Source organism: Solanum tuberosum, unplaced genomic scaffold (assembly GCF_000226075.1).
Source record: "Solanum tuberosum cultivar DM 1-3 516 R44 unplaced genomic scaffold, SolTub_3.0 scf00324, whole genome shotgun sequence".
NCBI classification, from domain to species: Eukaryota; Viridiplantae; Streptophyta; class Magnoliopsida; order Solanales; family Solanaceae; genus Solanum; species Solanum tuberosum.
The window spans coordinates 280533-291533 of record NW_006239247.1 but is presented as its reverse complement, the minus strand read 5'-3'; positions in this window follow the sequence as shown (position 1 = coordinate 291533).

Here is an 11001-nt window from a genome sequence, read left to right as displayed (position 1 = left end):
GGGTTGGGGGGTTTAGGGGGGGTGGGGGTAGAAGAAAAGGAAGGGAAGAGGAAGGTGAAGTGGAGACTATGAAGTCCACATGCAAGAAAGTGGAAATTTTTGTAAGAAAAAAAAAGTTGAAAAAACGAGTGAAATTTATTGGTACATTTATTATTTTCTTGCATTTGCAGCCTCCAACTTATTCCAATTTATTGTTCTCCTTTCCACCAGCCCCCATTTAATTTGTTACATTTTATTATGGTACTAATAATTCCTCCTTTTCTTTTCCTTTTCCTTTTCCTTTGCCTTTTCCTTTTGTTTGATTGGTTTTGCTTGGGGTTTGATATTCATGTTAGAGTTCACAATATTCATGTTGAGAAATAAAGTGTATTCAAATTTCTAATAAATGTGATTTCATATATAGTATTTGAGAATTTTGATTAATAATCAAATATTACTCGCTCTGCTCTTAATTACTTGTCAATTTTTCTTTTTTAGTTGTCTCTAATTACTTGTCTATTTTGACAAATCAAGAAAGTACAATTTTTTTTTACCTATTATACCCTTAATTAATAATTTTGAAAAAAAGTAGAACTTCTTGAAAATCTTAAGTTTTTAGTTCATCCACTTTATAATTAATAGAGGTAAAATGGTAAATTCACTATGTCAATCATTGTTTTCTTAATCGGTGTGTTAATTCAAAAGTGGACACGTAATTAGGAACAAAGGGAGTACTACTTATCAAACCATCACAATTCTTAAGAAGTCATTTGGTTGCTGATTAGAGTTATGTACGTAATTTTTTGTAAAGCAATGATTAGTTATGAAGATGTAGCACCTTCGTTTTTTATTTGTTTGTTTACTTTCCTTTTAAGTCTATTTGAAAAAGAATGTGTCTTTTCTTTTTTAACAATTTTTTAAGTTTGACTTTCCATGTAACATGTTTAAGACTATAAAATATTAAAAGATATTTTAGTATATTTTACATATCTTCAATTTATGATCACATGATTCAAGAATTTTATGTATCATCTTAAACTTTGTGTTAAGTCAAAATAAGACAATTAATTTGAAACAGAAAGAGTATTATATATATATATATATATAAGTTATGCAAAATTTAGTTATTCATATATTAGTTATTTCATTTTTTATTTTATACAACTCCTTAATCAGTTACTAAATATGATATTATTTATTAAATATTAGCATAACTCACTTTCAAACCAGCTGTCAAACAACTACCTTTGTTTGATTTCAAATCTATAATTAATGCTAAAAAAAATCGAAAAATGGTATGTAAAATCATCATCTTTAATATATTTCCCTTTTTATACTACCTTTAGTCAAAAGAGTCAAACAGAAGAAAATTTATTTGTCAAGTGAAAGAGCTGGTCCAATATCATCAAGTTTGTACTTATTTTTTTCTGACCATATTTATAATCTTAAAAAGAGTACTCATTTACTCAAAAAAGGGAAAATCATATTAAAGGAAAATATATCTTTGTTTGATGGAAGACATTTAAATTTTTGATTACAAATTTGACTCTATAAGAAATTATACTTAATAGATTTCTTTCTTTTTTAGTCATTGAATGATTTTCAATAAATTACTTCTACAGCTAATTACCAACTTTGAGTAATAAAGTGCTTTGATTTAAATACAATACAAACTTTTTTGAAGATTGTATTATAATTGTTTTTTAAAAAAAAAAAAAAACTCATGTTTCATTTGGATAAATTAATCCAATAATTATAATTTTGGAATAATTTGGTCCGTAAAGCAAATGACAAGTTCGCAGACAAGTTATCTCGAGATTATAATCTTTCGACTAATTTATCTTACCTAAAAAGTGGAATGAAGCAAAGCAAATTGGATGGAATAAGACAGATTGAGTTTGAAATTAAATTTATACTTTATTTGATCGAATTTATAACCTTTAACTAAATAAATTGTTTTAATCTCGAACTTAATCCTTAGATATCTCATAACTGAGTTTGAAATTAAATTTCTACTTATTTGCTGAACTTATAAATTCATTCCAAGATAATTTACACTTCAATCAAATAAAACATAAAATTTAACCTCAAACTTAATCCTAAGATAGAGTTTTCCAAAAAAAAAAAAAAAAACTACTTGAAATGAAGACATCTGTTCATCCCAACTTTCCCAGATCCCCCCATCGGCCCTTCTCCTTATGAGTCTGAATTTTTCGAATCATTACAGGAAAAAAAAGAAATGAGTAATACACCTACCTAGACAAAAGCCAAAGATGAATTTCGTAGGTGGACGTAGTTCATGAACCAAACGACCCCACATTAGTCTCGTCTATCCCAACCCAAGTAATGAAATTTAAAATTTGAGAGGCAAGAAGTAGAAAATAATTTGAAATTTGAGACTAAAAAGGAAAAATGTATAAATAGAGGGGGCAAAGGAAAATATAGAGAGATTAGTCTCAATCATTATAGATGACCACGCGGAGAAAATAGCTTATTACTGTTTTGACCTCCGGGTCAAATCTTTAGGGACCCATTTACGACAACAACATGACCCACCCACTTAACCTGGTTTGACCCGACTCCTCCTTTTTAGCTTCTTTTTTCCTACTTTTCATATTTCTTTATCTGTTCTTTTAATTATTTTTTTTAAAAAAAAGACTTTAATATTGAAAGGAATCTTCTCAACTTATAGGGACTAACAATATAGTACTATAGTATAAATTTCTGAGCTCGAGAAAATAAGCGTTATATATATCTACACTCCAAAAGATAGATTATTATTTTTTGTTTTCTACTGGTGTTTGATACTTAAATTATAGCCTGATTAATTTTGAATTGGCGCTGAGAGTTTTATTTGGAGATAAATCGTTTTTTAATAAATGTGACTCTGTAATCGAAAAGACTCAAAGTATTCAAAACTTGTGATTAAGGATGAATAAATATTTATCACTCTACCGTAACTCTGGTCCATCAAAAGATGATTATTTTGTTTGTTTGGTCAAGTGTTGCTTTTGTATAACAATTTTTTTTAAAAATATTGTGTCTTGGGAATGTGCACAAGTTTTACTACTTTGATTTCTAAGATAAAAAAATAATGATGTTTAGCAGCTTTTAAGAAAAAATTTAAGGGTCCGTTTAGTCTTTGATAGTTTTCACTTTTTATTTTGAAAACCGTTTAAACATAAAAAGAAATACTATTTTGTATTATATACTATATAATATAATATCAATTTAAATATAATTAAATGAAATTGGAATCTTGAAACATTTTGTATAAATTATAAGCTATAGTAGACTGAAAAAAAAACTAGAGTAGGTTTTGAAGTATTCAACAAGCTCATGATCCACTCTAGTTTATTGTTTCTTGAGATATACTTTGATGTTATAATAAAAAGAGTTGGAGGAGCTATTATGATTATAAACCAATTTTTGATTACTTCTTGGAGTCTTTTTTTATTTACTCGATAGCTATTAGCCTAATTTGAATTTGCATTCTTTATTAGAATGGAAATATTGTCTACCAATAATTTTTCTATTCACAAGACTCGAACTTAATATTTCTTGAGATATTTGATATTCAAGTTTGTTAAAACAATATTATTTGGGAATCAAATATTTTATTTTCTTATATAGTTTTCTATGACACAAGAGTTGAATGAAAAAGGAAATGATATGGTTTTTGGTCTTTCTTGTGTGAATCCAAACGACTTAAAAAGAGAGGATTTGTAATACTTATATTTTCTTATATTCCATGATTGTAAAGAAAATAATTGCTTTCTAAGCTAGAATTATGGATTTTTTTCTATAGCTTAGTGTTTGTGGCAATTCTCCATGTATAATAGTGATAGGAAATCATGAATGATTGAATTAAATCATAATTGGGTCAAAAATTGCATGTGTGATTAAGAAGAAATGCAATTTTGTGAAAAAAGGCAAAATATTTGGAAAGAGACATAATTAGGCCTTATGCATCTTTATATATACAAAATATTTTCAATGAAGAAAGTGACAGAAAGTAAGAAGAAAGTGATTAAACTTATATGATTACTTTGATAAGTCAAAAATGGGATCCAACCTTACTAGGTCTGAACATGATATGGTAAATATTGAATTACTGTATCAAAATTGAAACTTTTGATGTGATGATGTCAATATGATGATATTGGGCTTTCATATTGTACTACCTAAAGTTACATATTTAGCCAACTATCAAAATATTACATTCGTTAGTAAATATATATAAAAATATATTATTATATATTACAAATATATGTTTTTGTGGAAAGTTGGATTACATGTTGGACTTTCATATTGAGCTACCTAAAGTTACATATTTCGCCAAAGATCAAAATATTATATTCGCTAGTTAAATATAAGGAAAATTGTATAAAATAGCAAACTATTAATTCAAAATAAATGCTATAACCATAGTTTCATTTAATTCTAATCCGTAGCAAACACTTTGTCATTCGCCTCTCTCCACTGAATCTCGCTCGCCACTCTCCCTGAATCTCCCTCGCCTCTCTCACTTTATACAAACACAAATGTATAAATTGTGTTTATGTTTGTATAAAATGAGAGAGAACTGTATATACAAATACAAATACATATCTCTTTGCCATATACACTTATAATTATAAAAATACAAATCTCCCTTGTCCAGTTTTCTTTTGTCTCTCTTTCTCGCTTCATACAAACACAAATTATTCAAAATACAATGTATAGTTTGTGATTTTATAAAGCGAGAGAGATTTGATCTACAAATACAACTGTTTTAACTCGATTCAATTGTATACAAATTCAAATTTTATGCAGATATACAAACACAAATAACATATACATATACACGCAATTTTCATAGATACAGACACCCGATTAATACAAAAATATATATTTCTAATATATATATATATATATATATATATATATTTATTTTTGTATATTGATTTTCATTTATAAAAGATATATATTTATCGGTTATTTAATTTGGGCCACGAGATTAATATAGGATAAACTACCTTATTAGACATGCATCACTACTATATATACTAATATTATCTTTACTTTTAAACAATTACATATATTACCACTTTTTAGTATTTTATACCATATATTAATATATTATTTGAAAAATACTATTAGATACCCACATCCCTTAAAACTATTATTGATTAATTATCTGCTTAAATAACTCTTTCACTCCAAATCAACCACTATCTCTTAATTCTCCCCTCCCCATGTTTTATCACTCAATTATGTCTCCTCCTTTCTGATTCAAGAATTTCACCTTACAATTTCATTTCAACAATAGTTAATCTACTCTCTTCTTCTCAAGATAACATCACCACAAATTCTCCTAAACCCAAATATCATTTTGTATTGTTCATTTATCACGAGTTCCAATCACAGTAACTACTACAGAGAAAACTTTCAATTCATAGTGGGTCTTGATTGTTTGTCTCCGAAAGAAATGAATCTTAGTTTTGATTATGTTATGCCACAGTGCAAAAGGATCAAAGGGAATATTGTAGAGTAGTTTTTGTTTTGCTGGTGTTCTTCTAAGACTTTCTTTGGTTACTGTGATATGGATGTGATAGTACCAGTATTACTTTGATATAGCCCTTGAAACATGTGTATTCAATAAGTAGTAATCTTAATTAAGATTCGAGCTGTATTTTTAGTAATGGGGTATCTGAACATGTATATGTATCCACTATATATTAAATTTCGGATACATGATTTTTAACAACACAATGATATTAATGATACGACATATATTCTACAGTCGTGATTTGTTCATAGATTCATGTGTTTCAACTACATTTCATATTTAGATACACATAATTAAATGTATATGCTTATTATGTATTCGAGATACATGTTTTTGGATAACGTATGAAATTTAGATACACATAATTAGATGTATATGCTTCTTCTTTTTGTATATTCCATATTTAGATACACATAATTAGATGTATATGTTTACTGTGTATTCGAGATACGTGTTTTTGGATATAACATATGCAATTGATACTTGATAAATCAAATTCATACTAGATACATATAAAAGATACATGAAATTAATACTAGATACGTATAACAAATATATGAAATTAATGCTAGATACTTCTATGATACATATGAATGTACTTGTATGGCACTCATGTATCTAAATGTTTAGTTTGTTGGATACATCATATATTGATAATAGATACATCAAATTAATGAATTTATTATTTTAAGAGTAATAATTTGAAATTAATCAAATTACATTACCAAGATATACATGTTTTTAGCTTATATTAATAATATTAATGAATTTACTATTTCAAAGAATAATAAAATGAAATTAATTATTTATGTATTTTGAAAATCCTCAATTACTCCTCTAATTAAGGAAATAAGTTACAACCAATTAATTTAAATAAATAAATTTTGTATCTCAATTTTAAAATTCGACAGATACATATATCTCATGGATTCAGACTCATGTATCCAAATCATAAAATATGGTAGAGGAAGTAATATTTAAAACTATTGGGAATCTTAATAATTAAGACCTAAACTAGTGGGATTTATGTGATTTGCCCATTAATATATCCATTTCAATTTGGATTTCATGTTTCATATTCTTCAAGAAAAGAAAACAATGTGTTTTCGAAGTTGGGAATTACACTAATGACTTGAAAATGCGTTATTATACACTTTTGATCCCAGCTTACTCTATAGACAATTCATTAAGATTAAAAAAATAAAATAGACTTATTAAATTTAAAATTTTGCTCGAGACAAATAAGATAAAAAATTAAAGATCATTCATATCAAATATAATTCTTGTTACTCACTAATTTGAAAGGTAGGAACAGCACTAGTTATCCGCTTTAAGTATCCATATTTAAAATATAACTACCTTTTTAAATTTCTTTAAAATCTCATAAATTTTATATAACTTCAGATCACACTTTAAATAGTAGTCTAACTGTAGTTTAAGGCTTTGATTAGTAAAATCATCTAGTCCATTGAATATCTAATTAAGTAGACACGTGTAATAAATTTAAAGGCCTACCGGAGGCACCGGAGGAGATCCCCACTGGACGGGATCCAAACCCATCCAGTGGGCAAACTAACATAAACACCACGAACATCATTATAAACATAATATATATAATTCTGTACTTGATACTTTCTAAACCTTTTTTGAGAGAGTGAACACACACATATATAGTATATATTGAGCATGAAGTTTAAACATATGAAAGCTATTAGTTGAGGGAAATACTTACTTACCGTAAATAAGTCATAGTTTAAGTATGAAATTAATATAAACGTGATAATTTCAAAGGGGTCACAATCCATTATCTCATCTCAAACAAAACAACAATGTATACAAATGAGTTTTATGTATACACAATACAATTTGCCTATATGGGCTCTTGCTTGCATTTTGGATACGTCGATGCGAATTTATTTATTGTAATCTGTGAATTTGAAACTAAGGTATACAACTTTCAATTTTTGAAATTAAAGTACTATATTTTATTAGAGTAATACTAATACTAGCAGTGCAATCTCAAAACTAAAAACTTCAAATATTTATAACAAATGAGTAAATAGGCCTCGTAGGGGTTATGTTAAAGTGTGTGACAATAACAACGATATACCTAGTGTAATCCAGTAAGTGGGCCTGCGGACCCTTCCTCAACACATGACGCATTACCAAAACAATTTAGGAAAAACTACTTAATAAGATATACTTCACTATCATATATACATATTTTACCTCTAATTTAAAATTTTTACATCTAATACCACTTTTTAATAATCATACCATATATTTTAAAAACTTTAAATCAGATACACAAATCCCTTAAATATGACAATGAGTAATTAACTTAAAGTCTAATCTCCTTAATCAATAGGATACTAACAATTAAAAAATTTCTTTTGTATCTCACCCCCTTCTCTTCTAAACCCCATCCATCCGAACCCTAGATCTTCGTAGTCCATAAATAGTTGTATCTCAATCCCATTTTTCGACTCTATATTTTCCCTAGCTTTGGAGAAAAATTGGTGTCATTGTTGAATTTGAATTATTGGATTAGATAGATCCCCAATAGAAGAATTTGTAATATCCGTTTTTTTATTGTGATTTTCATTACTTTCATGTATCTACGTATTGTAAACTTCATCTTCTTCATCAATTCCTTCCTTTGTATTTTAAAGTTTCAAATATTTCATCCTTGAGATACGTCATATATCATTACTCGCGAGATACATATATCCATTTCAGAGATACATGTGATATTGAACCCGAATTCGATTCATCGGTTTTAAAAGTCGAGACACACAATTTTTTACTTTGAATTAAATGGTATTTCCTTTTATAATTTTCATATTCGATTTCAGAGATCCATGAACCTAAATGCTTGTATCTTAAAGTTTCAAATATTTCGTCCAGATACATGTAATCATTACTCGCGAGATACATGTATCCATTTTAGAGATAAATGTGATATTGATCCCGAATTCGATTTAAGAGTTACATGAACCGAATGCCTCAATAATATTGTGATATTGGCCATATGAAAAAAAACCTCGAAAATTGAAGATTCAAAAGAAGGAATTGATGAAGAAGATGAAGTTTACAATTTCAGAATTACTAATGTTTATGATTTAGATTTCATATTAAAACTAATATATAATAGTTGATACAAAAGTATCTACTATGTCCGTTTTGTTTGTTAATTTCCCACCATTTACTCTTTAATTAAGGAATTAAGTTACATAATTTAGTTCAAATCAATTAATCATGTATCTCGTTCTTTTAAATTTGCTAGATACATGTATCTAACGGCTTATGATACATATATCCGATAGACGAAAGTGGTATAGAAAGTAATATTAAAAACTAATGGGATTCCTAGTAATTAGGATCTAAAGTAGTGGGATTTACATTGTTTACCCAACAATTTAATTATGTAACCATCTCGTCAAAATATTTAAGTTGTTAGAGAAGGAACACATTTATTAGATTCAAACTTGAAAACCTTACATTACCACAAAGTATAAAATTAGGAAAAACACTAAAATTAGGCTATTGCCAGAAAACTCTTATGATAAAGCTTACAATCAGTATAGGACAACATTTTTCCTCGCAGCAATTCAAGTTTCTTCACTGTTCTACGATCTAAATTATAAAGATATAACTCGTAATCATCATACAAGTGAATCAAAAGTTCACCTTCTTGGATGTACAAAAACTTTATATCCCACGCACACCTGATTCTAATTTCACTGAGACGCTTACCAAAATGGAAAATCCTCTCATTTAAGAGATTAATCTTGTACCTTTTGATCCATGACCGCGTCTCATAGTCCTCCAACAGCCACATATCCACGATATACCAGGGGATAAGCATGTTACAGAAACATAAACGATCATCCTTCACCATAAGTGTCATAGCTAAATGCGCTTGTTTTGAGTTACAAACATTGTGATTACTACTTACAGGATGAGGCATAGTAAACAACTCTTCTTTATCCATTCTGAAAACCATAATTCCGTTTTCACAAGGAGCAATGTCTTTCCTTTTTAAATCATGAAACGTTATCCAATGCAATGCTCCATTAACAACTGCAGGATTGTCATTTTTTGACAAAAAGTTGAAAGAGGTTGATGAATGAATTTCCTTACACTTCCACGTCTTTAAAATATGTACGAAATATGTACAAGAAGTTCCTTGTACTTTTGCAAAAAGAATTCTGAATTGTCTGGTGTTGGGACAAAAGTAGAGAGCACATACGAAATTTGGATAAAGTGTACATTGTAGTGTTAATTCTTCTTGTGTTATAGGGTTGACAATATAATAAGTAGATTTCCACCACGCGGAATCAAACATAAGAACTCCTTCACAAGAATATAAAAGATTAGGTTCTTCTTTCGAGTTCTTGTTAATCATAAGCTCAGGTTTGAGATGAAGTTTCTCAAACGCAACCTTCTTCTTCTTCTTCTTAATCTTCTTGTTTTCATTTTCATCATAAACAAAAAGATCCTGTCCATGCTTCGCGAAATCATGCTTGGCAAAATCATCACGTATGAGAAACATAGGTCTAGTATGTCTAGATAGATGATGTATATTGGTAAAAGAGTCTTGTGATGAGACTAATAAGGCTCTCCAATGCCTACAAACCCATCGACATCTAAGAAAAGAATGTGATGGAAGTCTACTAAGAATATCAATCACGAGACAATCAAGCAAACGTTCAAAAGTATGATCAGCATCATCAACATTACTAGCTTTACATATTGTTTCAAGTAGTGAACCCAACCTTGTGAAAAAATCAGGTGTCATCACCTAATAAGTCAAAAAATCACAAAATAAGAAAACCAACCATGGTTTGGTATGGAAAATTTATATATATGATTGATAAGTGAATCAAATTAATTCAAGTAACCAGTATACACATGTACATCACGAGCACAATTAGGATTTTCATTAAGGAAATTCAAAAAAAAAAAATTAAAGAAGAACTTACAGCTTGTTGAACGAGAGAGAAATTGTTGATGATGGAAAAATAGAAAACTAAAAATTGAAGAGAAAACAAACTTGGACTCTATTCAATAGGCTCAAATTTTCATCTGTAAATTACAACAATTTAACTCTTTTATAATAGAGTTTTACTAACTTAAAATAAGATAGATAGCACTAACGGCTACTATAACTCAACTACTAACAAATTGAAAGGATTATGCTATGTTTATTCAATCAACTATTTAATTTAGCTCTTTTATAATAGAGTTTTACTAACTTAAAATAAGATAGCACTCACTCCTACTATCACTCAACTACTAACAAAAGGATTCTACTATCTTTATTCAACCAACTACTTACGTGCTAAAGACTAAGTCAATTGAAATACTAACGATCAAAATATTACATTCGTTAGTTAAAGACATATAAAAATATATTATTATATATTAGAAATATATATTTTTGTATATTGATTTTCATTTATAAAATA